The sequence below is a fragment of the Pleurodeles waltl genome, chromosome 8 (assembly GCF_031143425.1).
Source record: "Pleurodeles waltl isolate 20211129_DDA chromosome 8, aPleWal1.hap1.20221129, whole genome shotgun sequence".
Classification (NCBI taxonomy): domain Eukaryota; kingdom Metazoa; phylum Chordata; class Amphibia; order Caudata; family Salamandridae; genus Pleurodeles; species Pleurodeles waltl.
Genome location: NC_090447.1, coordinates 408,451,743 through 408,477,803, shown reverse-complemented (window position 1 = coordinate 408,477,803; position 26,061 = coordinate 408,451,743). Strand labels below are relative to the sequence as shown.

At 49.6% G+C, this 26,061-nt stretch overlaps 1 long non-coding RNA gene across 1 annotated transcript in view; it reads right to left on the bottom strand.

The window, feature by feature from the left end:
• Window positions 1-344: 344 nt before the first annotated feature.
• Window positions 345-26,061, bottom strand: part of LOC138249107 (uncharacterized) — a 42,463-nt gene continuing 16,746 nt past the window's right edge. Inside the window, exon 3 of the long non-coding RNA XR_011194721.1 lies at window positions 345-453. This is a non-coding gene — a long non-coding RNA (uncharacterized lncRNA). The remainder of the gene's footprint in view (window positions 454-26,061) is intronic.

Sequence of the window (26,061 nt, the reverse complement as noted above, 5' to 3'; positions counted from 1 at the left end):
AGGCCTTATCAACTATACCCGTTCTTTTTGTCTAACAACTTCCCTCCTTCTTCTATACTTCTTCACACATCTCATCAGATTCTGGATTTCTCCGCAACAGAACATTCTAACTCTTATTTCCGTAAATTGGTGCTGTCTTCTAGCTAAACTCTGTCCTTCTTCATAGGATTTTTTACTTGTGATAACATGTACTTTTATTCCTTTCTTAGTTGATGTCAAGCTTTCTCTTTCATGCACCTTACTTTGCTGTCTTTCAAGTTGACCACATACTATTTTAACAAATGTCTTTGTTATCTTACCAACAGCTAATTTTTCTGTCACCACTGTTTCAGCATTTTGCCTCTGTTTTGTTTCTCAGTTCTAAGGAGGTAGTATTTTTTTTCTTTCTTTTTTTACTCACTTTTTGATGGCGTTGGAACTCTATATAGCAAAGTTGATTCTTCCACCTGAAAACTAATAAAAAAGGTACATTTATTTTCTAATTATTTACTTGTATATTAAACATTTTAAATAGTGAAGTACAATAAAAAGAATTGTGTTGTTATTGTTCATAATCTATATATATAGCATATTACAGAGCTGATTTATTTCTTGTAAAACATAGCTTTCAACTTTTAGAAAGTCATCTTGTACACCTATATAAGTAGCCAGTGACAAAATATACACATATTCACAAATAGAAGGTCTTATCCATCATTAAAGCAGAAGTATTCTACATACATGTCACTAGTTGCATGTTTATGTGAGTGTATGTAGATGTCCACCTTTAATACTAGCATGACATGTTTTAGTACATCTCCCAGTATGTTACTGTCCCTTTTTCTTTCTGCACTGCTCTCTATATGTGTATATAAATGAGGGAACAAATACCTCACAGGCCCTGCACTATTGGACCTCACCCATCATTAAAGCAGTTCTTTTCTGGATATATGACAAGATTATGTCACTATTTCCCTACATATGTGACTGAATGCAGGTGTCCACCTATAGCCATGTCATCTAGTGCCAGTACCTCTGTGGCACTATAAATGTGTTTCTAGGAAGGCGGGTTGGGAGCACACTGCCTCACATCCCAGTCGAGTTCGCCCCTTTGCATCCTGGTAAATGCAGTTCAAATTTAACGCTTACTTGAAAGTGTCCGAAGTTTTTCACTAAAGTTAGTGCAGTCGTTGCTGTTCATCTCTATACTCGTGTTTCAGGGTAGTTGCCCCTCATCAGTAGAGAGTAGAAAGCATAAAAAAATATCTGGGGTTGCTGGAAATGCTGCCAAAATCGTCTCAGGTCTAGTACCACTCACAGGCTCACAGGTGCGTCTCCAGAGCTCGTCAGCTCAATGGCTCAAGGGAGCCTTTTAACAGGAAGGCGGGTTGGGAGCACACTGCCTCACATCAGTGCCTGAATTAGGTATACAGAGGTATGCAAGAGAGTCTGTAATTGCCTTTGCTGGAGCTACATACATAAGTACTTTCCGAATATGTGAATGAATGTAGAAGTCTCTGTTTCTGTCTCTGACTGGGTGAGATAGAGGATCTATTCTTCATAAATGTCTATGTCAGTTCCTTGCTGACTTGTATATCCTATATAGTGCTTGGTTTCGGGGTCTGCAAGTATATCAGTAACTTTCTAAAACTGAAAAAGGTATCTGTCAATCCATTAACAACAAAACACCATGGTTGATGGCATACCTACAGCATATTTTAGGGGTGAGTTATTTTAGTAAAACGTGGGTTTAGTACTTGACAACGGGGTTTTAGAGACAACAGACAGTGGGAAGTTAAACTCTATATACAGGGTATGCACTCATATTTAAAACACTTTTTATCTGGACACATGAGAATATTTTGTCACTAGTTGCCTATAAAATTGAGTGAATGTATGAGTCCACCTGTAGTAGCGCCATGAGTAGTTTTAGTACATGTGCTAGTATGTGACTGTTTTAATGCCTTTTTGACTCTTTAAATGTGTACATAAGTGGCTGAACAAATACCTCAGTATCTGTTTTAGGGAATACAAGGGAATGTGAAAGTATCTGCATTTACCTTTGATAGCACTGCATATATCAGTACTTTCTCAGTATGTGAAAGTATATAGGACTCTGTTCCTCTCTGAGTGGGTTAGACACAGTATCTATTTTTTGCAAACATGAATATTACTTTCCTGTTGAGTAGTATACTCTACAAAGTGCTTGGCTTAGAGATCTGAAAGGGAATGAGTAAGTCTGCAGAGCTAAAAAGAATGTCTTTTAATCAGTTAAGCACTTTGCAGCATGCTTGATGGCATGCCTACAGCATGCAACAGAGAAGACATTTGCACTAAAACGTGTGTTTGACACTTCACAAAGCACTTATGCAGGCCAATTTTAGTGGCCTCTGACAAAGCACATATAGGCTCTGCATGACTAGGCCTTATCATTCAAAAAAGCAGTATTTTGGGGCGTAGTTATGACAGCCGACATGGAGGACGCGTCTTAATCGAGCTGCACCAAGATTCCCGTAAATCTGACATGATCTGCCTGCATCAGCCTTTCTTTGGGTGAACCATGCCCGGGCTATACCCCTCCTAACGGGGTGAGGTGGGGACGCTGTTCCATATGCTGGGAGGATCCACGGCTGATGGCATGAGGGAAGGGCCTGCCATGGAATGAGCTGGAGCCGCAGGAGGCCAAGAGGGCTGTGTCAGATGGAGAGGCGCGAGGGTGAGCAACCCTACCGAGACTGCCTCTCAGTGCTGGCCTTGAACCGGTGGAGGTCACAAGCTGATGGTGGCCCAACATGTGACAGGATAGGGGGCCAGTGAGATGTGTCAGCCCCAGGAACACACAGGCCATGGAGGCCGCCAGAGACAGATGAGACTGCACGGTGGGCAGGTGGGTCAAGACGTGGCAAGGGTCCCCAGCGCCTTTGCAACAAGGGGGTAGACTGACCCGGGCCTGTAGAGAAAGAGGCAGCAGAAGGAGGGGGAGAGCATCCTGGCAGGGGCTCCCCCTGCTTCATCTGAACCCCCAAAGGGTTGTTTTCCTGTCTGTGGAGGGAGAGATTGAGGGAGGATGCCACCGGTGGGACCCGGTGAGAACTTGTGCCTAGGACAACGTGCAGATGAGCAGGTCACTTGTGCCCCTGTAACTATCGGCTCTGGGAGAGACACAGACAGGCAGTGATGCAGGGGTCCTTGCCTGGGCCATACAGCAAGAAGCTAGGCCAGGGAACCACATATGATAGTGTCACAGAGAGGGGACGTGGGACACACAGCCCATCTCTGAAAGACTGATCGCCATACCTGCCACTCTTGCAGAGGGTGACACGGGCCGGCAACTCCTTTGCTTAAGGACTGTCAATTCCAATACACTGCAATACAGCCAAAGGCAAAGAACCAAAGCACCCCAAACAGGGCAAAATAGAAAAATATGCGACTGTCTCTGCCTCATCATCGGGCCCTATCATGCTGAACAACGTGGCATTGCTTCAGGCAATACTTGTCTCTAGGGAGGCACTAGTTGGCAGAATAGGACAGTTGGGATCAGAGGTGTCCCTGCTCTGCTTGGACTTACGTAAGGTCTCAGAGACAGTCACTGCAACCGAAGGAAGGACATCAGAAATAGAAGACTCCTCAGTTTGTCTCTGCCAAGAGGTCTCAAAACTTCAGACATTGACCAAAGACTTGTACTGAAGGGTGGAAGACGCAGAGAATTGTGCCTGGGGGAACAACCTTCACTTAGTGGGCTTCCCCGAGGGTGATGAGGGGTCGGATGCCAGGACTTTTCCGATCAACTGGCTATGGACTGCCCCACCGCAAATATAATTCTCCCCCTGTTTCATGATTGTAGTACTAAAAATCGAGGGAAAAGTACAATGGAATGGGGTATTGATGGAGGAAAGTCCAGGGTATTGTTCCAGTCTGTTTGTAGCACAGGTGCAGTGTCCAAGTGGCCATAGGAAGAAGAGCAAAGGCAGTTCAAAGTGGACAAGGTGACAGTGTGGGACACAGGGGGTACAATCAGGAGAGTCTAATTTCCTGGTGGTGGTCTTGGCAAGTGTCCCTGGCTTCTGTCTGGGCCACAGGGAGCATTTACGGGGTGGTTCACCTTCTGCAGGGGGAGGGATGCTGGTGGCCTGTGGGTCCTGTGGTGGGGCCTCCTGCCCACTAGCTGTAGTGGAAGTGGAGGACTGGTAAATGGAATGTCTAGTGGTAAGGGCCCACTGCTGTGCTGTTGCCTCCCTCATGATTTTGGCCATGTCTGCCAGCACCCCTGCTATGGAGATCAGGGTGGTGTTGATGGCCTGCAAGTCCTCCCTAATCCCCTGATACTGTCCCTCCTGCAGCCGCCTGTTCTCCTGCACGTTGTCTAGAATCTGGTCCATTGTGTCCTGGGAATTATGGTAGGGCCCCAGGATCTCGGAGAGTGCCTCCTGGAGAGTCCGTTCCCTGCTCCTGTCCTCCCCCTGGTGCACAATAATCCACCCACTGTCCCTGTTGGCCTGTGCCTCTGTCCCCTGAACTATGTGCCCACTGCCACTGACCTCAGGTCCCTGATTGTCTTGGGGGTGAGGTGTGGCCTGGGGTCGCTGTACAGGTGGGCACACTGCTGATTACCGTGTCCTGGGGACAGAGGTGTGGGTACGCTGGGTGGGTGCTGTGGAATGGGATCCCAATGGGGGAGGCTCTGTGGTGGTCTGTGAGTGGGCTTGGGTGACCGGCTGTCGAGTGGTCCCTGATGGGCAAGGTAGGTCATCCAGATCCAAAAGTCCAGAGTAACTGTCATCATTGGAGGCATCTTCTGTTGGGGGACTGGATAGTCGTGGCACCTCCTCTCCGCTGAATTTGGCTGGGATACCTGTGGGGATGTAAGTGATGTATTATGCTTAATGTGTATGACATATTGTACATCCCTATCCTGCCCTCTATGGTTGTTTTTGCCCTGCCACCTTTTGTTTGTGTATGGTGATGTTTTGTGGGATTGTTAGTTTCCCTATGCTGTGCATGCTTTGGTGATAGGTGTCCATGCAGGGCTGGGAGGGGTGTCCAGGCATTGGTATAGCATGTAGGATTTGGCATTGGGGTTAGTCATATGTGTAGGTGCAGTGCGTGGGTTGTAGTGAAGTGAGGTAATTCTGCTGACGTTGGGCGTACAGTGGCCAATGGGGATCTGCACTAGCGGTGATGGTGTACACCGCAGCGGACGTGACCGCCATTTCCTATCTGATTCTTCACTTGTTTCCTGATCTTCATAAGGAGAACACCTGCACTGCGTGTGCTGCGGTGACCTGTGTCTGGGACCTACCATGGCCCGTGTGAACGGCAAAAGGTCCCAGTATTTAATTCAGAGGAGTTGGAGCAACTGGTGGATGGGGACAGCTTTATGGGCCTCCAGACCAACAGGTGAGTACACTTTGGCCACAATGCATGTGGCAAGGATGCATGGAGATGTGTGTGAAAGCATCGTGTAAGGGTGGGTCGGGGGAATTGTCTGTTGGCAGTACATGTTGTGCGCTGGCCTATGGATGTGCCAATGGTGATGGAATCGGGTATGGTGAGCCATTTGTGTGACAGGCTGGACTGTTTGTTTAATGGTGTTCTCCTGTCTGTCTTGCCACTGCAGGTCAACACCCATCAAAAGAAGGGATTATGGCGTGCCATCGCAAAAGATGTGCAGACCCTGGGGGTCTTTGGCAGGCGGAGCACTCACTGTTGGAAATGGTGGGAGGACTTGAGACGCTGGGCACAGAAGACCGCGGAGGCCCAGCTGGGATGGCCTCCAAATGAGGAAGTGGTGTATGTCAGACCCTGACCCCCCTGATGGGTTGCATACTGGCGGTGGCCTACCCTGAGCTGGATGGGTGCTTGAGGGAATCACAGCAGCCACAAGGTGGTGAGTACAGTGGGTATTGTTACATATTTTGGCTGGTGGGGTGATATCTGGGTGGTGGATGTGTGTTAATGGGTTCCCCTAAGGCCGGGCCAGACATTGCAGTGTGGGTCAACTGAAGGGTAATGGCTGTATGGCAAATATAGGTAACCTAGCTTGTTAACAGTCCATTTCTGGCAGGGCAATGTGTGCTGCAGTTGGTGGTGTGTGGTCATCACTTTGCCTTAGTGACTAGCCATATCACTGGTAGTGCAATGCATACTGCTTAAGCATGTTCCCTGTGTGTGACGGTGATGTGCATGCCAATAGTGGTGTTGGTGCAGTCATTGACCAAGTGTATCCTTTGTCTCTCCCTCTTTCTTGTTTTGTCATCCTGTCCTTGTGTGCATTAGCATCATCTGGTGGATGAGCAGGGGCACCAGCGACAGTGGGAGCTGCATCCCACAGGACCCTGGAGGTAGAGTCCACTGACGCCGAAGGAACCAGTGGGATGGAGAGCAAGGGGAGCACTATGGCAGAGACTGGAGGAGACAACACAGACTCAGATACCTCCTCCGATGGGAGCTCCCTGGTGGTGGCGGACACCTCTGTGACCACCCCAGCTACAGGTACAGACGCCACCCCATGTACCAGCAACGCCCTCCCAGTAGCCCCTCAGCGAGTGGCCCGTGCCCGCTCACCCAGGAGGGTGGGCATCTGCTTTGCCCCAGGCACCTCAGGCCCTGTCCCAGTGAGCCCTGCTGCCCTGAGTGAGGCAGCTATTGACCTCCTGAGATCTATCTATGTAGGGTAATCAACCACTGTGAATGCCATCCAGGGGCTGGCATCCCAGATGCAGCAATGCAATGCATTCCTCGAGGGCATTCACGGTGGATAGGCGGCCCAACAGAGATCGATTCAGGCTTTGGCCTCCTCTCTGATGGCAGCCATTGTCCCTATTTCTACCGTCTCCCTCCAACTACCATTTCCCAGTCCCCTTCTCCTCAACCCCAACCCATCCCAGGCACACATACAGACAAGCATGCACACAAGACAACACCCAAGAGTGGCACAGGGAGACACAAGCACTACATTTCATCCCACGAGCACTAACACCATACAGTTGCAGACACAACCGCATCCACTACCTCCACTGTCTCCCCCTCCTCCTCCTACTCCACTTCCCTCCCAGTCACATCCACACTCACACCTGCATGCACTGCCTCAAGATCCACCACCAGTATCACCACATCAAGTAGCACACACACCTCACTAACAGACACCTCCACAACATCCATCCTCTTGTCCCCTGTGTCCTATCCCACTGTGTCTATTCCTCCTCCTAAAGGACACAAACGACACCCAACATCCATCCACCTCACACATGCACACTGCCCATGCCCCTGCACCAAAGTCCAGCAGACATACATCTCCAACAACCACTCCCTTAACCTCCTCTCCACTCCCATCCCTCCTTCCTCCTCCCACCCTACGGTCCCTAAAAAGCTTTTCCTTCCCCAACTTGACCTCTTCCCTCCCACTCCCTCACGTCCTGCCCATAGAACCAAGGTGCCAACCAGCCAGGCCAGCACCTCAGCCAAACAGTCCAGGGGGACAGTGGAGGCACCTCCTAGTCATGGAGTCAGGACTGTGATGGATTCCACTCCAACAGCCGGAAAGGGGAAGGAGCCCACAACACCTACAGCCAAGAAGGGAAAAGAGCCCACAACACCTACAGCCAGGAAGGGAATGGAGCCCACAACACCCACAGCCAGGAAGGAGAAGGAGCCCACAACACCCACAGCCAGGAAGGGAAAGGAGCCCACAACACCCACAGCCAGGAAGGAAAGGAGTCCACAACAAAGAAATAGTATAGCCTGGAAAAGTGGCCATATTTCTTATTTGTAACATGTATCTCGTAGTCTGGCTCAACCTATGCTGCCACATGTCAACCAGCCCAAAATCCTACAACAAGCTCTTTAGTGCTTGCCAAATTCTGGGGGTATTGACACTTTGCCTCCTCGTGGATCTATCCAGGATGGGAACCATCAAAATATTAAAGTCGCCCGCAAGTATCATTGGAACTGGGGACTCTATCAAATTCCACTCCAGAATAGAGAGTTAGAGGGTTTGACGGCTTTCGGACAATAAACCCCAGCACATTTCAAAATCAAAATGTCCACATTCGCTCCTTTCCTCACCAAAATAGCAACCCCCTTTCAAAATTCCACCTGAACCGAGACTATGTAGCTCTCAATCTATATTCACTTCAAGAAGACACTTCTGCCCTCCAACAGGGTTAAATGGGACTCCTGCAAAATCATAAACTGAGCCTAACTCTCCTCAAGTATTACACAGCATTATCATTTCCCTCTTTTTTAACCTTAAGCCATTGAGGATCCATGAAAGAAAACTTATCTCTTTGCCTGCCATATGATAGTATCATGTTTTTAACCCACCCACAACTTGTAAGAGTGTATAAAGGATACACAGCTAACAACATCAGGGACAATGATAACAGCTTGGAGTTCATGAGGACAATTTGTTTATTTTTTTCCCCTTTTCTCTCCGACCAGTACTCCTTCCCAACCCCCCCTCCGTGAGAAACTCTCCCTCTACTTGTTAGCATATCCAATGTCATTGCGCCACTCCCCAAGAGGGACTTACTTACGCTATACTCGCCTCTACACCCTACTGTGGACTCCCCATCCGCTGTTATCCACCACCCTTGCCACCCAGGATGCCTACTTGAGTGCTACGAATAATTAAAAATTGAAAGGAGGGCCTCAAGAGTTAGCATGCTTCTTAATTGAACCGATCAACGCATCCACGTCCTCTGGTGCCTGATAATTTTACATCTGATTATTTCACATGATGTGTAGCATTGCCGGGAATTTTAATTGTGCCTTTGCACTAAGTTTATGTAGTTCATCCATCCCACTGCCTCTGGTTTGGTAGCTTTGGAAACATCGAACCTTATGGAGAAAGAATACCCTTTAAACATATAGGGGCCGTTCTTTAAAGCAGCTCCGAGGATGACTTCTCTGACCACATAAGAAAGAAGGTTTACTAAGATCGTCCGGGGTTTAGTGTGATTGAGATTCCTTTTGAAGGGATCCCTCTGTATTCTCTGGATCGCTTGTTCTAAATTCATACTGGGCCTCTCTTTCAGGACTGTGTCCCAATAAAACGTTAAACAAAAGACTTAGGCCCTCATTACGACCCTGGCAGTGAGTGATAAAGTGGTGGTAATACCGCCAACAGGCTGGCGGTAAGTTCTGCCAAATTATGACCATGGTGGAGATAACTCCCATAGACAGCCAATGTACCACACCAAATGCCAGGGCGGAAACCACACTCATCACAGCGGTAGCCACCAACAGCCAGGTGGAAGGCAAAGTACCGCCCACCATATTAAGACACTGCAAACTGCCACCTTTTCCGGGGCAGTACCAATGCCAACAAAAGCCTGGCGGAAACAGAGCCCAGAAGTGAAAGAACTCACCATTGGAGACACAGGGAAGAACTACGCCGCCATGGAACCTGAACTGCAAGTGTCCCCGATGATTTTTTACGTTATGCTCCACCTGGAACACCAACCTTGACAAAGACGATGACAGTGAGTACAGCCGCCTATCACACAAGGGAGGGAGGAAGGGAGGAAAACAACAGCGACACACACACGCACAACACACACCATTCACACACACACCCTACACACAACCAGCTGCATACGTAAACCAATGGCACACGGCAAAAGAAAACAAGGACCAGATTTCGGAAGTACAGACAATGTATTAGCATAGCAAAACCCACTACACAAACCAAATATATGCAAATGTTCATAAAAGGCCAATGCCCACTCCAAAGTCATAAGGGCACACAAGGCCACAGGGCACAGTCCCAGGCTCAACTTGTATCCTGACACATCTGGAGAGAACACTGCAGGGGCATCATTTTGCAAGTGGGCAGGCACCTTAAGGGGAAAGGGGGGGGCACCTCAGACGAATACGGGAACTTCCCCACTAGTTCTGGAGGGGGCTTTATGCCCGTTCCTCTTTGCTGGGGAGTGCAAGGCCACAGTCTCTGGAGTGGGTGACTTTCCCACTGGTTCTGGAAGGGGCTCCATGCCCATTCCTTTTTGCTGGGGAGTGCAAGGTTACAGTCTCTGAGCTGGGGAACATGCCCACTGGTTCTGGAGGGGGCTCCATGCCCATTTCCCTTTGCTGGGAAGTGCAAAGATACAGTCTCTCAGGTGGGGAACATGCCAACTGCTTCTGGAGGAGGCCCCTTGTGCAGCAGTCCCTGGCCGGTGGTCTACATGTCCTCTGCTGGTGGTGATAGCTGCACTGCCTCAGCTGGTGTGGAGTGCTGCTCTGTGACAACAGGTGATGGTGCCTCCTGGCCTGCCTCTGCTGGAGGTGATAGCTGCACTGTCTCAGCTGGTGTGGAGTGCTTCTCTGTGGCAACAGGTGATGGTGCCTCCTGGGCTGCCTCTGCTGGCAGTGATAGCTGGAATGCCTCAGCTGGTGTGGAGTGCTGCTCTATGGCAACAGGTGATGGTGCCTCCTTGGCTGCCTCTGCTGGTAGTGAGGGCTCTGTGACCACATGTGGTGGTGTTGGTGGTTTCACTCTCCCAGTTGAGGGCTTCATTCCCTTCATGGCAGGAGGTGTGGTCTCCTTCCCCATCCTGGCTCCAGTCCCCAGTCCAGTGATGCTTGCGGGCGACTTCAATATTTTAATGGTTCCCATCCTGGATAGATCCACATGGAGACATTGTGTCAATACCCCCAGAATTAGGCAAGCACTAAAGAGCATGTTGTAGGATTTTGGGCTGGTTGACATTTGGTGGCATATGTTGGGCCAGACTAAGGGATACACGTTACAAATAAGAAATATGGGCACTTTTCCAGGCTGTACTATTTCTTTGTTGTGGAATCCTTCCCCTTCCTGGCTGTAGTTGTTGTGTGCTATGTCCTCTTCCTGGCTGTGGGTGTTGTGGTCTTTGTCAACAATAATGTAATAGATAGGATTCAAGGGATTTCTCATCTAACTGGGCATATTTCTGACCATGCAGCTTTGTGCATTACTGTTGTATGTCTGGTTTGAAGGAAAAATGTTAGATGGACAGTCAACCGTGCAATTTGGCAAGATGAAAAAAATGTTTTAAAGCTGGAGAAGGCTAGTAGGGATTTTCTTAAGGACATTAGAGGGTCTGCCTCTCCTGCAGTAGTATGGGATACTTTCAAAGTCTTTTTGTGTGGGGAGATACACAGTATGGTTTGTAGGAAGAATAGATGAGAAAAGGCAGCCTGGGTAGCCATGGAACAAGAAATCAGGGCACTGGAAGTGATCCTGAAAAGGTAGTGTCTGAGGCTGGGCAAGGGCAAAACCCTTCCCAGAATAAAGAAGTGATAAGAAACTAGGGGCCAGATGTATCAAACATTTTTGCGATCGCAAACGGCCCGTTGGACCATTTGCGATCGCAAAAATGCGTTTTGGTATGGAACAAGTCCAGTTTGCGACTACATACCGATTCGGTATTCGGAAGAGGCATGTCAAGGGCGTCCCTTCCTAATACCGAATCGCAGAGGTATGTATGATTGTTTTGTGACCGTGAATGTGGTCTCAAAACAATCGCAGTTCCCACCTACTTCAAGTAGGTGGTAACCCATTTGCAAAGGGAAAGGGGTCCCAAGGGATCCCTTCTCATTTTTTAATGCATGCAAAAATGTTTTTAAGAGCAGGCAGTGGTCCCACGGACCACTGCCTACTGTTAAAAAATTTAAAAAAACTTTTCATTTTTCATTTGTAACCGCATTCCGTTTTCCTTTTAGCAAAACGGGCTACATTTAAAAAAAATATATTGCTTTATTGAAAAGCAATCACAGACATGGTGGTCTGTTGAGCCTAGCAGGCCACCATCCCTGTGATTGTAGCCATTCGCAATGGCTTGCAAATTGCGACCTACCTCCAGAATATTAATGAGGTAGGTCGATTTGCGAGCCCTTGCAAATCGCAGTATGAAACTCCTGGAGTTTCATACATTCCAATAGCGATTACCTCATTGCGATACGCAAAAAAGCGCAATTAGGTAATCGCTATTGTAAAAAAATTATACATCTGGTCCTAGATGAGGCTCAGCTGAATTTCAAACTCATGCTGGAAAAAAGTGCAGGGAGAGACGGCTGGCCAAGAGCTCTAATCTATTTAAATATGGGGAGAGAGCAGGGGCACTCCTGGCCTGGAAAGTGAAATCAGAGAGATATAGCAATATTATCAAGGAGCTAATTATTAACCTGCAGGGGGATAACTCTAAGAAATCAGAGGAAATGCAGGAGCACCTAGTAGCCATGTTCACAGCAATATATACTGAGGAGGCCCTTCGGGCCACGGAAGATATCAGTAACTGATTAAGGAACAGGGATCTCCCTGGTCTTACTGAGTCTGGAAGAGAGGCAATTGGGGTGCAGATCAAAAATACTGAAATTTGGGAACATCTGATCTATGATGATAATGGAAAGGCTATGGGCCCAAATACTGTTCCCTCAAAGCTTTATAAGAGGCTAGAAGAGGTGAATGTACCCACGTGGGCCAAACTGTTTAATAGTATATATCTTGACAATGACTGAATCCTGCGGTTGTGGAAGGAAGCTACGTTAGTTTTGTTATTGAAACTGGCTAAGGGTCCTAGAAAGACACACTCCTGCTGACCAATCTCCCTTTTAAATGCAGATTATAAGGTCATTGCTAGCACTTTAGCTGGCAGACTGGCCAAAATAGCACCCCAGCTCGGGATCGGAAGGGGTTTGTCTTTAAGTGCCAAATTCATGAGGTCATGCAGCAGTTCCTACCATCGATGCTGCCAAGGCCTTTGACAGAGTCTGTTGGGTTTTCCTGTGGGAGGTGTAGACAGTATTAGATTTTAACCAATGTTTTATTGCCACTCTACAGAATCTATATGCCAGCTCCACAGCTAGAATCTTGTTTAATGGTGAATTAACAGAGAGTTTTTCAATCTCTTGTGTTACGAGGCAGGGGTTCCCCTTTCTCTCCTCCTGTTTGACGTAAATATTGAACCATTCACCTATTTCCTTAGAAGGGACCAACAAGTAATCCTCCTTACTGTAAACCAATTGATGGTTAAAGTTACACTTTGTGCCGATGATCTGATTACTAATCCATCTGACTCTGTTCGGAGTATCCCCCAGGGAGAAGAAATAGCAGGGGAGTTTGGTGCACTGTATGGTATTCAGTGAACACTGCAAAATCGGAAATAATGTGTTGGAACCTTGATGATTGAGAAAGAGTAGTCCCAGAATTTAAATTTTTGGGTATCAAAGTTGTCCTGTCCCTTAGGGCAGTCCCGGCACTTAATCTAGAAATAGGGGAAATGATGTAGACCAGCTTCTATGCATGGGGAGGAATTTGCCATTGGTGATTTACGGCAGAGTAAACTTAATTAAAATGACAATCTTCCCTAAGCTGATGTATCTTTTTAATTGTATTCCCCTTGAATGTCCTAGGAAAGATATTGCCAAGATACAAGAGAAGATTATGAGTTTTCTGTGGGTCAGATATAGGGCAAGGCTCTCATGGAAAAAGCTGAGAAGCAGACTTCCGGGAGGGGATTGGCTGTCTTGGACTTAAACCTTTACTGTGAGGCTTTCTAGTTTAAGAACAGGGGGTACTCTTGGGGACCCCCTAAATGACTCAACGTGGGGAGAGATCCTCTCAGAAAATACTGCTGGGGTGGGAGAATCAGTATTCCTAAGTAAATTTGGGGCACCAAAGTTCTTCAAAAAGTCTGTCTGTAGGTCCTGAATACAGCTCTTAGACTATGGAACAGAGTAGGAAGGTAATGGGTATATGCTACAATTCTAGCTATGTGCCTGTGTGGGATTCCACAGGCACTCCTGAACTTCCCCCTGAGGAGGGTCTGGTTATCAAGCAGGGGGGTCCTGACTATGCAGCAAGGGTTGATACCGTGGGAAGAGTTGAAGGAAAAACACGAGGGGCTTTTATCTATATTCAACTACCTGCAACTCTCCTGTTGGTAAGTTAGTGCTAGGCAAAAATTCTGTGGGGATTGGGATGTGGAATCACTGTTGCAGAGACCATGTACAATTAACAAAGACGTTTTGTTATGGAACTGGAAATTTCTGGATTCAGTGGATAAAGCATTAGCTGTGCCAGGACTGGTCTGGGAAGGAATTCAGCAGGAATCTGAGCTCCCAGTTATAGTGAACTTCACTGTGAAAACTGTACTCCACAGTTAAGCCTCCCAACCAGAAGAGAAACCATTTTTTTACCATCAACAGGCTTTATTGGACTCTGCAGAAGACTACAAAGCTTGCACGGTTTCGTAACCTAGCGTGGGGTGGCTAGCATTGCTGCTACTGCATCATGTGTGAGATCCGTGTTTCCAGAATGCTGCCTGTGATTGCATCAAAAAAGATAATCTCTCCATGCGCAGCCATTGAAAGGTTTACCTAACGGCAGCTGCACCTCAGTCAATTTCCCAATGCCTCACTTTTGTATTATACAACATAAAGCAAGTAGGAAAACAGAGGGTGGGCTGAGAAGGGCAGAAAAAACAGTAAACACGACTCTCTTGCCTCTTTCCATGCTTAGAGGAGACTTTACAATGATGACATGGTCAAGCCTTTTTAGGTGCTTCGGGATTGGAATCAACAAATTGTCGCTCCTGAAGCCTTGCCACGTCCTCCAGAACATATGAAGTGGAGACTGCTGCTTCTGCAGCAGTGAGACTTTCAATGACGGACAACTGAAATTCATGGAAAGACATGAGTCGTCCTTGGTTGTCTGACAATAAACAATATACGCATTGTATGTTGCAGTCTGGATCAGGTAGGTAAATAGTTTCTTGTTCTAAGTGCGAGTTTACAACATGCATTGTATAGTTGAAGAACCTGGTTCTTCTTATCCACTCCACCCATGTACTTGTTGCAATCAAGTATACAGGCAGGATTGCAAACTTCGGCCATCTGACCCCAAAGCATGAAGGGGGGACTGCTTTCAGAGTGAAGTGTAGTGAGCACATACACATCATGCCTATCCGAAACCTTGACAGCGAGCACTGGAACGCATCACAGTGCTCTTGTGATTTCTGGAGCTCCTTACAAACAAGCTCCTGTGGGAATCCTTTGGGGTGACAACAAACTGTACTGCATGCCACAGTGCTACCTTTGAGAGGTCACTGAACAGCTCTACTCCTGTACAGTAATTGTCCACATAAAGGTTACAACCTTTGTGAAGGAGTGACTAGACAAGCTCCCATACAATCTTTCCTGTGACTCCTAGTGTGGGAGGGCAAACTATGAGGTTTATATTGGAGCCCTTCAAAGTATACACTCTCAAGCTGTACACATAGCCAAAAGAACTCTCACACAGCAAGATGCCATAGCGAGCTCATTTGCTCACAATGTACTGCCTGAACAGCAACCATCCTTAGTACAGGATCAAGGACTCATTGATATCTATATTCTTTCCAGAAGTATAAATCTCTGGAAACCCTGGGGGTCCACCACAGACGGAGCACCCACTGCCGGAAAAGATGGGAGGACATTCGCCGCTGGAGCAAGAAGACGGCGGAGGCTCAGCTGGGGATGGCCTCCCAATGTGGGAGGGGTGCCCGTCGAAACATGACCCCCGTGATGTTCCGGATCCTGGCGGTGGCCTACCCTGAGTTGGATGGGCGCTTGAGGGCATCACAGCAGACACAAGGGGGTGAGTACAACATCATTCAGCTGACTTTGCGTGCAGTGAAGGTGTCTGGGTGGGGGAGGAGGGCTGTGGGTTTCCCTAGGCCAGGGCAAGTTCCGTAGGCTAGGCCCCTCCGTAATGCAGGCCATGTGGCACCCCACCCCACCTCTGTAGAGTGCCAAGTACAGGTATTCATGCCCCTGTGTCATCTATGTGTGCAGATGTCGTCCATAGTCTTGTAGGCCATTTCCCAGGAATTGCATCTGTAGAGCCCAACAGCGCGACGTAGTGCAGGGGGCTGCTGTGTCTGTATTGTCCGCCAATGGTAGCGGTAATCCATGCACTCAACCTGTCTTTCTTCTGTCGTCCCCCCCCCTTTTTGTGGTCTCCCTGTTCTTGTGTGCATCAGCATCATCAGGCAGAGGTACAGTGGCACCGGAGCACGAGGGAGCTGCATCCTACATGGCCATGGAGGGCCACACCACGGACTCAGAATACACCAGTGGGAGGGAGGGCGAGGGGAGCACCACGGCGGTCACAGGATCTGCAACCAGCGACACGGACTCATCCTCCGATGGGAGCTCCCTTGTGGTGGCGGCAAAATCTGTGTCCCCCACTTCTACAGATCCAGCCGCCACCCCCCCTACCAGCACCGCCCTCCCAGCAGCCCCTCAGCCTTTGCTCTGTGCCCGCTCACCCAGGAGGGTGGGCATCAACTTCGCCCCAGGCACCTCAGCCCCTGCCCCTGTCACCTCTGCTGCCCTCAGTGAGGAGGCCATTGACCTCCTCAGGTCCCTCACTGTTGGGCAGTCTACCATTTTGAATGCCATCCAGGGTGTAGAAAGGGAATTGCAACACACAAATGCATTCCTGGAGGGCATTCATTCTGGTCAGGCTGCCCTTCATCGAACCCTGCAAACTCTGGCCTCAGCACTGATGGCAGCTATTGTCCCTGTGTCTAGCCTCCCCCCTCCAACTTCCTCCACCCAGACCCAATTCCCTGTACCCCAGCCTATCCCAAGCACACCATCAGACCAGCCTGCACACACCTCACCACACAAGGTAAGCTCAGGCAAACATAAGCACCACACATCCCACAGGCACTCACGCAAGCATCACACACATACAGACACACCAACATCCACTGCCTCCACTGTGTCCCCCTCCTCGTCGTCTCCCTCCTCCCTCCCAGACTCGTCTACACTCACACCTGCATGCACTACCACTACAGCCACTACGTCCCGCACCAGCACACCCACCACCACACCCCGCTCACGTGCAGTCACCACCCCCACTACCATTTCCACGTCCCCTGTGTCCTCTCCCAGTGTGTCTGTGACACCCCCTCCCAAGATACACAAACGCAGGCACACACACACCCAACAGCCATCCACCTCACAACAGCCTCCAGCCCATGCACCTGCACCCAAATCCACAAAAGTTACACCTCCTACAACCACCACCTCTTCCTCCACTCCCAAACCCCCTCCAGCTACCCGTCCAAGTGTGTCCAAACAACTTTTCCTGCCCCCCCTTAACCTATTTCCCACCCCCCCCAACTCATAGTACTAGCACCTCAGCCAAGAAATTTCCGGGACCAGTAGTGCCTGTTGTTACAGGTATGTGGAGTGCACCGGCCACCAGGCCAGCCAGTGTGGCACGGAGCCAGAGCACAGCCAGTCCCCCCCTGTGAAGCACCAGAAGTTGGACAGTGCCCGGCGGGAGAGGGGGAAGACTCCAGCCAGCAAAGCCACTCACAAGGGTCCCGGGGGGAGTGTCGACTCAGCTGTGACTCCTCCCAAGGTGGGGAAGGGCCAGAAGAAATCTCCAAAGTCTGGGAGGAGCAGCACGGCGGAGAAGACCGCCATCATCCCCGCTGCCCAGGAGGCCACCCCCAGCCCCATCGTCACTGGCCAGGAGGCCACTGCCCAGGAGGACAGCCCCATCGTCACTGGCCAGGAGGCCACCGCCAGAGTCACTGCCCAGGAGGCCAGCCCCATCGTCACTGGCCAGGAGGCCACCGCCAGAGTCACTGCCCAGGAGGCCGGCCCCATCGTCACTGGCCAGGAGGCCACCGCTAGCCACAGCCCAGCTGACCCATGAAGGACCGCCAGCCACAGCCCTGCTGGGCAATGAAGAACCGCCCTGGCAAGCACCGCTGAACAGGCCAATCACCGCTGAACAGGCAAAGGACCGCTGAACAGGGCAAAGACCGCCATGGAATGCACTGCTGAACAGGTCTGACACTGGCAACTCAAGCACCGCTGAACAGGCCAGGGACCGCTGAACAGGGCAAAGACCGCCATGGAATGCACTGCTGAACAGGTCTGACACTGGCAACTCAAGCACCGCTGAACAGGCCAGGGACCGCTGAACAGGGCAGAGACCACCATGGAATGCACCGCTGAACAGGTCTGACACTGGCAACTCAAGCACCGCTGAACAGGCCAAGGACCGCTGAACAGGGCAAAGACCGCCATGGAATGCACCGCTAGCCCATTTGCGGCAGGGGCAGTGACGCAACTGGGACCGTCACGGGTGTGTGCTGCACTCTGGGCACCAGTCCCCCTCCAGAACCAGTGGAGAACAGCATCCACTCCGTCTGTCCTTGGCAGGATGAAGCACTCTGGGCACAAAGCCCCCTCCAGAACCAGTGGAGAAAGGCATCCATTCCGTCTGTCCTGCACAGGATGAAGCACTCTGGGCACCAGTCCCCCTCCAGAACCAGTGGAGAACAGCATCCACTCCATCTGTCCTTGGCAGGATGAAGCACTCTGGGCACCAGTCCCCCTCCAGAACCAGTGGAGAAAGGCATCCACTCCGTCTGTCCTGCACAGGATGAAGCACTCTGGGCACCAGTCCCCCTCCAGAACCAGTGGAGAACAGCATCCACTCCGTCTGTCCTTGGCAGGATGAAGCACTCTGGACACAAAGCCCCCTCCAGAACCAGTGGAGACTGTTATCCACTTGAGAGACTGTGGCTTTGCACTCCCCAGGATGGTCCAGTGGGCAAGCCACCCACTGTAGAGACTTGAGAGACTGTGGCTTTGCACTCCCCAGGATACATCAATGGGCATGGAGCCCCCTCCTGCACCTGGCGTTGTGCACTCATCTGGCTGAGGTGCCCCCCTTCCCTTCCCCCTGAGGTGCTTGTTGTATTTCGATCTGATGCCCCTGCAGTGTTCTCTCCATTTTGATCGGGTATCTTGTGTGGGCCTCGCCCATGCATTTTGGGCCCAGTGGTCCACGGACTATGAATGGTGCAATACATGCACTACTAATCGTGGTGTATATTTTGTTTATTGTGTATATATATCTGTATATATTTGCTTACTGTATTTTTATATATTACAATGGTTCCACTCATTTCCTTTTGTCTTTGCATTCTTCTGGGGGGGGTTGGGGGATGTTACTGTAATGTATAGATATGTATTGATGTGTGTGTTGTAGTGGGTGAGGGTCAGGGTGGGGGTTGGGATGTTGGTTGTGTGTGTCCCTGTGTTTTTGCCTCCCCCTCCCCTATGTCGTAGGTGCAGTACTCACCGTGGTCTTCGCCGCCGGCATTGATGATCCTCGTATAGGAGCAGGAAGACTATCGCAGGGAGAATATGGAGTTCCGGCTCCATGGTGCCCTCCTTCCTCGTGGAGTGTGTAGAGGTGAGCGTTTTCCCTTCGAAATTCCTGTTTCCGCCGTGTTTTTATCCGTGGTGAATCCGCCCCGGAAAAGGTGGCGGATTGGTAGGTTGTGATACTGTGGGCGGTACATTGTCTCCCGCCTGTCTGTTGGCGGTGACCGCCGCGCAGTTTGTCTGTACCGCCGTGGCGGTCGGAGTGTTAAAGTGGCTGTCTTTGTTGGCGGTTTCCACCACGGTCATAATTCCAATTTTTTTACCGCCGGCCTGTTGGCGGTCTTACCGCCGCTTTAACACCGTCCGCCAGGGTTGTAATGACCACCTAGGTGTCCAACAAATTTTGCAGATGAACGTTAATAAAACTGACTTGGTGATAGGAAAAAATCCTGGAAGACTGTCTAAAGGCCTCATTATGAGTTTGGTGGGCAGCGGAGGCTGCCCGCAAAACTCCTTAGGTTGGAAGACTGCCACTTCGGTCTTCTGCTAGCTGGCCCTATTAGGAATTTCCACCTGCTAGCCCAGCAGGAAACTACCCACAACATTGACGCCAGCTCGTTTTCAAGCCAGCGGCAATGTTGCAGTGCGTCGGGTGTGACAGCACCTGTCGTGCGCAGTGAAAAGTGCGATGGGGCTGCAACAGGAGTCTTAATCCCCAGGGCAGTGCTGCTTACATCGCTGCCCTGGCAGTTTAAGACTGCCAGGCCCTAGGCTGGGGAAAAAGTGGCGACGGTCCGACTTCCACCGTGAGTCTGGACCATCAGACTCGTATGACGGCCTAAATGTCTATGGTGCCTACAGATAGGATCAGCACCTCTTCTGGTCCAGTCTGTAAAATCGTTGGTCTTCCTTTTGGACTTGCTGCTTTCTATGTCATCACATGTACAATCTGTGGTTGCTTACTATTTCTATCTGCTGTTTTTTCAAATCTTCATAGAAAGTAGTTGCTTTTTGTGTGTTACCTCGAATAGAGTAACACAGTCACCCCATGTAGCCCTTCTGGAGTCCTTGCTTCATCAGCTTCCACATGTCAAAATTTCACAGTTAAAGTTATGTGTGGTTTGAAAAGAACTGATCAAATTACACCAGCTTGTGTTAGCCTCCCTGTGAGAATAAGAATTTCATTTAAGTCTTCCACAGCCTGTGAGAAATCTTTGTTCTGAAGATGCCATGTTCTTTTTGGGTATCTAGAGTGAGCAAATATAAAAAGGGTGAAAGATCTTTGGTCATATGTAAACCTCAGCTACAGACCTGGCTAACAATCAGCCTTGAGTTCACTGCTTCTAATTTTCCTCTTTTGTTGCTGCATTCTTAATTGTGCAGGTATGCTGTTTGCTTGTTTTAGAACTTAATTAAACTCGAAGATGCCTTCTTTAGGTGAATGTTTATGCTTTACATGTTCTTCATTCATTCATTAATTTATTCATGCATTCATTAAAGCATTCATTCATTCAGGTCTAGCGTAGGTTATATAGTGGAAGTGTACCGTTCCAGTGCAAAGTCCTACTCTTAGGAAATTTTCAAAACATTTCACACATTATGGCCCTCATTATGACCCTGGCGGTGAGTGATAAAGTGGCGGTAATTACTGTCAAATTATGACTATGGCCATGAGAGCTCCCATAGACAGCCAATGTATCACACCATCCACCAGGGCGGAAACACCACGCACGCTGGCAGTCGCCATCAACAGCTAGGTGGGAGACAAAGTACCGCCCACCATATTAAGACCCTACAATCCACCACGTTTTCTGGGGCGGTACCAACGCCATCAAAAGCCTGGTGGAAACACATCACTGAAGAGAAAAGACTCACCATCGGAGACACAGGGAAGAACAACGCCGCCATGGAACCCGAACTGCAAGTCTTCCCGATGATCTTCTACGTTATGCTCTACTTGGAACACCAACGCCGACAAGGACGATAATAGTGAGTACAGCCACCGAGCACGAAGGGAGAGAGGGAGGAAAAAGAGAGTGACACATACATGCACAACACACACCTGACACACACAAACCATACACACGTCCAGCTGCACACGAAAAACAATTTGCACCCCATACACGGCAGGATAATGCAAGGACAACAGGAATGCACCAAGGTGAATGTATTAATATCAACGGCTAATAAACAAACCAATTGTCCGTGAAACAGATATGTACAAGTGTACACAAAGGGACACTGCCCGTTCCAATGTTCAAAGGGCCCACATGGCCACAGTGCACAGTCCAAGGCCCAACTCAAATCCTGACTTCATCCGGATAGAACTCTGCAGGGGCATCAGTTTGTAAGTGGGTAGGCACCTCAGGGGGATGAGGGGGCACCTCAGCCAAAGTCGGGTACAAACCCACTGGTTCTGGAGGGGGCTCCATGGCCATTTCTCTCTGCTGGGGAGTGTAAGGCCACAGTCTCTAGAGTGGATGACTTTCCCACTGGTTCTGGAGGGTGCTCCATGCCCATCTCTCTGTCCCCAGGAGCGCAAGGCCACAGTTTCTCAGGTGGGTGACTTTTCCACTGGTTTTGGAGGGGGCTCCATGCCCATTTCTCTCTCCTGGGGAGTGCAAGGTCACAGTCTCTCAGGTGGGTGACTTTCCCACTGCTTCTGGAGGGAGCTCCATGCCCATTACTCTGTCCTGGGGAGTGCAAGGCCACAGACTCTGGAGTGGGTGACTTTCCCACTGGTCCTGGAGGGTGCTCCAGGCCCATTACTCTTGGCTGGGGAGTGCAAGGCCACAGTCTCTCAGGTGGCTGTCTTTCCCACTGATTCTGGAGGGGGCTCCATGCCCATTACTCTGTCCTGGAGAGTGCAAGGCCACAGTCTCTCAGGTGGGTGACTTTTCCAATGCTTCTGGAGGGGGCTCCATGCCCATTACTCTGTCCTGAGAAGAGCAAGGCCACAGTCTCTGGAGTGGGTGACTTTCACACTGGTTGTGGAGGGGGTCCCTCATACATCAGCCCCTGGAGGGTGGCCTACATGGCTTCTGTTGCAGGTGATGGCTGCACTATGGTGGCAGATGGAGGTGCCTCCTGGGCAGCCTCTATAGGTGGTGGTGGCTACAGTGTGGTGGCAGATGGAGGTGCCACCTTGGTAGCCTCTGCAGGTGGTGATGGCTACAGTGTGGTGGCAGATAGAGGTGCCTCCTGGGCAGCCTCTGCAGGTGGTGATGGCTGCACTTCCTCAGCTGGCGGTGGCAGCCCCATGACCGCTGGTAGTGGTGGAGGTGTCACCCTGACAGCCTCCGCTGGAGTAGAGGGCTCTGTCCTCTCCATGACATGGGGCGTGGAATCCTTATCCTTCCCGGCAGGAGTTGATTGTTTCTTCACCTTCATGGCAGGTTGTACGTGGTCCTTAGCCTTCCGGGCAGGAGTCGAAGGCTTCTTCCCATTCAAAGCAGGAGGTGCAGACTCCTTCTCCTTCTTGGCTGGAGCTGCAGGCTTCTTTCCCTTCTTGGCTGGAGGTGTAGGCTCCTTCCCCTTCTTGGCTGGAGGTGTGGTATCCTTCCCATCAGAGCTAGGGGGTGCCACCACTGTCCCTGCGGACTGTTTGGCTGAGGTACTGAGCTGGGTCATTTGGGACCCTGTCCTTACGGGCAGGATGGGGGGAGGGGAAGAAAGAGTTCAAGTTGGCCAAGGAAAAGCTTCTAAGGGACGTGGGGTGGAAGGAGGGAGGAGTGATGGGAGTAGAGTAGAGGTTGAGGGAGTGGTTGTAGGAGGTGTATGTCTGCTGGATTTGGATGCAGGTGCATGGGCAATATGCTGATGTGAGGTGGATGGTTGTTGGGTGGGTGAGAGCTTGCGGTTGTGTCCTTTAGGAGAGGGGATGTGTGCATGGATGTTGTGAGGTGTCTGCTAGTGAGGTGTGCATGGTGCTTGGTGTGGTGAATCCGGTGGTGGATGTTGATGCAGTGCTTGCAGGTGTGAGTGTGGACGTGACTGGGAGGGAGGTGGATGAGGAGGAGGATGGGGAGACAGTGGAGGCCGTGGATGTTGTTGTGTCTGCAACTGTCTGGTGTTTGCGTGAGTGCTTGTGGGATGAAGTGTGGTGCTTGTGTTTTCCTGTGCCACTCTTGGGTGTTGTCTTGTGTGCATGCTCGTCAGTATGTGTGCCTAGGAGGGATTGGGGATTGAGGAGAATGGGCCTGGGAAGTGGTAGTTGGAGGGGGGACGGTAGAAACAGGGACAATGGCTGCCACCAGAGAGAAGGCCAGAGACTGAATCGATCTCTGCTGGGCCGCCAATCCACTGTGAATGCACTCCAGGAATGTATTGCATTGCTGCATCTGGGATGCCAGCCCCTGGATGGCATTCACAATGGTTGATTGCCCTTCAGAGATGGATCTCAGGAGGTCAATAGCCTCCTCACTCAGGGCAGCAGGGCTCACTGGGACAGGGTCTGAGGTGCCTGTGGCGAAGGAGATGCCCACCCTCTTGGGTGAGGGGGCACGGGCAACTCAGTGAGGGGCTCCAGGGAGGACGGTGCTGGTACGGGGATGGCAGCTGTACCTGCAACTGGGGTGGTCAGAGAGTTGTCCGCTGCCACCAGGGAGCTCCCATTGGAGGAGGTTTCTGCATCAGTTTCATCTCCTCCTGTCTCCGCCGTGGTACTGCCCTCGCCCTCCATCCCACTGGTTCCCTCGGCGCCTCTGGACTCTGCCTCCTGGGTCCTGTGGGATGAAGCTCCCTCTGTCGCCTGTGCCCCTGTTCCTCCGACAGATGAGGCTAATGCACACAAGGACAGGGTGACAGAACAAAAACGGGGGAGAGAGGCGAAGGAAACACTGGGTCAGTGACTGCACTAACACCACAGTTGGCATACACAGCACCGTCACACACAGGGAACATGTCAACATCAGGGCGGTGCACGCTCTACGGGCGACTGGAATGCAAAAACCCAGCACTTATGACATAACGTAATTGATGCATTATGCTGATATGCTGTTGTTTAACCTTTTGCATTGCAGAGTTTAATCCTAAAGACTTATATTCAAGGTGCTTATAAATACTGTTAATTTGCAATGTATTGCTGCAGGTTTTCAGAGTGTGGCAGGGTGTGGTCCCTTTCCAGTGACTTCTAGAAGCTTTCTCTGCAGCATGACTGGGTGTGGTTTGTGGGCTGGGCCAGACTCTATATAAGGGAGCCAGCCCAGCTCCACGTGCTCACTATTCAGAGGACCCGGTGCAGAGCAGCAGCAACTTCCTGAGCTCCTGTTCCGGAGGCCTACTTTGATCTTCCAGGCCTTGCCCTTCCTTGTATTGGTGATCCTTGATCAGGGCGGTATGATGGAGGTCGGGCTGAGCCCCCGATCCCGTTTTCGAAGGCATTCGAGTTCTTGGGCCTAATTTTCATGTTGAGAGAATTTACCTTGTGCGTGTGAATGTGCGCTACCATTTCTTGGCAGTTACATGGTTGCATTCGAATTGGCGAGACGCGCAATTCATTTCTTGTGTTTAACTATTGATATTCATTGTGCGCTACCATTTCTTGGCAGTTACATGGTGGCATTCAAATCGGCAAGATGCGTGATTCATTTCTCGTGTTTTACTCTTGATATTCATCGTGTGCTACCATTTCTTGGCAGTTAAATGGTGGTATTCGAATCGGCAAGACGCGCGATTAATTTCTCATGTTTAACTCTTGATTTTCATTGTGCGCTACCATTTATTGGCAGTTATATGGTGGCATTTGAATCGACAAGACGCGCGATTAATTTCTCATGTTTAACTCTTGATATTCATTGTGCGCTACCATTTCTTGGCAGTTACATGGTGGCATTCGAATCGGCAAGACGCGCGATTCATTTCTCATGTTTAACACTTGATATTCATTGTGCGCAAGCATTTCTTGGCATTTACATGGTGACATTTGAATCGGCAAGACACGCAATTCATTCCTTGTGTTTAACTCTTGATACTCATTGTGCACAACCATTTCATGGCATTTACATGGTGGCATTCGAATCGGCAAGACGCGCAATTCATTCCTTGTGTTTAACTCTTGATACTCATTGTGCGCAACCATTTCATGACATTTACATGGTAGCATTCGAATCGGCAAGACGCGCAATTCATTCCTTGTGTTTAACTCTTGATACTCATTGTGTGCAACCATTTCATGGCATTTACATGGTGGCATTCGAATCGGCAAGACGCGCAATTCATTCCTTGTGTTTAATTCTTGATAATCATTGTGCGCAACCATTTCTTGGCATTTACAGGGTGGCATTCGAATCGGCAAGACGCGTGATTCATTCCTGCAATTAAAAACTTGATGTTTCAGATCTCTTATAGTGTGCGCGATCATTTCATGGCATTTGCATATTCTTGTTGAAATCAGCAATGTGCGCAATACATGTTTCTGTATTTAAAACTAAGAGTTAAAATTCTGGATGTTACATTATATGTGCATAATAAATCCCTTAATACAACTCCTATTGTGTTCCAGAAAACGTTCAGATTATTTTCTTGTCCTCATGCAAAAAGACCATGTTTGATTTTGAAAACATAATTCTAGAGGGTTCTTATGTTCCTAGTCACTGTGTAACTTTTCATTAAGAGATTCATTTGAGAAGTTGTATTATCATTCTTGATTCCTTCCCAGGTAACCAGACATTTTGAGGCCTAGTTATTTAGTCCACGCTTAAGTTGTCCATGGTTACAGCATGACAATGCATATAATCATAGTCTAGTAAAGATTAATGTGATATAATCTTGATATTGTGTGTGTTTAACCTTTTGTTTCCTACAGGTCTCCTTCCCAGCTGTTCCCATCCTAATCCCCTTTTCCCCCACTTGGACTCTCTCAGTCTCTGTGATTATTCTATCAGAGTCTAAGAGCTGTCTGGTGGTGGGCATGTTGGAAACGTG